The sequence below is a fragment of the Apteryx rowi genome, unplaced genomic scaffold, assembly GCF_003343035.1.
Source record: "Apteryx rowi isolate R43461 unplaced genomic scaffold, aptRow1 scaffold_1289, whole genome shotgun sequence".
NCBI classification, from domain to species: Eukaryota; Metazoa; Chordata; class Aves; order Apterygiformes; family Apterygidae; genus Apteryx; species Apteryx rowi.
Genome location: NW_020447518.1, coordinates 19,963 through 22,496, shown reverse-complemented (window position 1 = coordinate 22,496; position 2,534 = coordinate 19,963).

The following is a 2,534-nucleotide window of genomic DNA, read 5'->3' as shown; positions in this document are numbered from 1 at the left end:
GGTCCCCTATAGAGCAGGGTCCCTATGGAGCAGGGTGCTATGGAGCAGGGTCCTTATGGGGCAGAGTCCCTGTGGGGCAGGGTCTCCTATGGAGCAGGGTCCCTATGGAGCAGGGTCCTTATGGGGCAGAGTCCCTCTGGGGCAGGGTCTCCTATGGGGCAGGGTCTCCTATATGGCAGGTCCCTATGGGGTGGGGGGCTGCCCCACTTCCCGGTTCGGGGCTGCCTGGCGCTGCCGCCCTTCCCACCCGCGGGCCCCGGCGTCCGGGGGGCCCCGGCGCCGCACCCACGCGCCGCTTTCGGGATGAATCGGGGCGCCGCGTCCCGGCACCCCGAGCCCACAACAAAGGGCGCCGGCAGCGGCCCCAAATCATCCCGAGAGCGAAACGCCGCCCCGGCCCCGCGGCGCCGCCGCCCCCAGCCCCACAGCACCCCCGGCCCCCGCACCGCAGCGCCCAATGGCCGCGGGGCCCAGGCGACGGGGGCCCAGGCGTCCGACACGTCAGGGCCCTGGCAGTGACAGGGACCCAGGTGTCCAGCACCCCGGGGGGGAGATGGGGGCCCAGGCATCCGGGCTGTGACGGGGGTCCGGGTGTCTGGGCACTAAACATGGCCCCGTTACCTGGGTGGGGGACCCGGGCATCTGGGCATCCCCCACCCCCTGGGCCAAGACGCGGGCCCAGGCGTCCGGGCCCTGTGCAGCCCCGCAGGGCTGGCTGGGGGGCCCAGGTGCCCGGGCGCCCTCGGCCGCCCCCGCTCTGCCCTCCCCCCGGGGGGGGGCCGGGGCAAGCGGGAGCCGTGCGGGGCCGCATCCTGCACAGTCATAGCGCAAGTGGGGCCGGGGCTGCGGCGCTGGGGAACCTCCTCCCGCGCGAGCACCGGCTCCCGCCCGGGCGAGAGGCAACGGTGACGGGCGCGAGGGGAGGCCCGGCTGCAGGTACGGCGGGCTGCCCGGACGCCTGGGCCCCGGGGCGGCAGGGCCAAGCGGGGGCACCCAGACGCCTGGGTCCCCAGGGTGGCGGGGCTGAGCAGGGGCGCCCGGACACCTGGGCCCCATGAGGGCGGCGGGAGGCTCTCGGGGGCGTCGGCAGCGCTGATCCCGGCAGGGCCCCAGCGGAGTCGGATCCCCCCCTGGCGCCGGGGCAAGAGCGGAACCGCCCCTAACCCCCCTGGGGCAGGAGCCAACATCCCACGGGGGCAGGTAATGCCTGCGCAGGGCCAGGGCAGGAGCGAAGGGCTGCCCGGACGCCTGGGCCCCTGGGGGGTGACGATGTCCATGGGATGGAGAAGGGCAGCCGGGACGCCTGGGTCCCCTGGGGGGCGGTGAGGTCTATGGGATAGAGGAGGGCAGCCCGGACGCCGGGGCCCTCGAGTGAGTGGGGGTGCTGGGGTGGCGCAGATGCCCGAGGGGGAGCGGGGTGCGCAGGGCACTTGGACGCTGGGGCCCTCGGGTGCGTGGGGACCCCCCCGCACCCCGGATGCCGTCGGCACCAGCACCTGCTTTCCGCCCGCGGGAGAGAAGCGGGTGCCGGCGGTGGTGGGGCAGGAAGCTGGGGGGGGGGAGGGAGGCGGGTGGGGGGTCCGCGCACTGGGCCCGGACGCCTGGGCCCCCGGCCTCCCGCCCGCCTCCCCTGCAGAACCATGGAGCCGCCGCCACCGGGACCCTTCGGCCCCCTGTTCGGCACCGCCGGCCCCTTCCCGGCGCCAGGGCAGCCGCTGTGGCCCCCCCCGGGGCCCCCCCCGGCCCCGCCGCCGCCACCCCCCCGGCGCCTGGACCCCTTCGGCCAGGCCTTTCCCCACCGCCTGCCTGGCGGGGCCTGGGGGGCCCCGGCGTCCGGGCAGCCGGGCTATCTGCCGCTGCCCTATGGCGGCCCCCCCCCCGAGGAGCCCCCCCCGGCCTGCCTCTACCAGGAGCTGCAGCTGCTGCCCTTCCCGGGCCCAGGTGAGCGCCGGGGCGCCCGGAGCCCTGACCCCCCCCATCCCTGTCCCCCCCCGACGCAGCCCCGCAGGCGCTGGGGGGGGCCGAGAGCTTCGCTGGACTCCTGGGCCCCCCAGACTGGGGCCCGGACAGCGCTCGGTGCTTCCAGGTGAGCCGGGCCGGGAGCGGCGGGTGGCCCGCGCCCGGACGCCTGGGCCCCTGAGGAGGCAGCCCGGACGCCTGGGCCCTGCCCGCGCCTCACCCGTCGCTCCGGCAGGACCCCGAGCCGCCCTTCGGCGGCTTCGCGCTGTGGCCGGCGGCGGCCGCGGGGGAGCCGTCGGGCAGCAGCGCTGCGGCCGCGCCGGGCTGGGAGCCCCCCGGGGCCGGGGCCGCCGGCGCCCCCCAGGTGAGCGGAGCGCCAGGACGCCTGGGCCCCGGCAGGGCTCGAGGACCCCGGACGCCTGGGCCCCTGGAGGGTGGCAGGAGCTGGGGACGCCTGGGTCCCCCGGGGGGCTCTGGGCGCCCTGGACGCCTGGGCCCGCGGCGGGGCCGTGACCCTCCTCCCCGCGTCCCGCAGGTGCCGCCGACGGCCGCCCGGTTCCGGAGCCGCCTGGGCC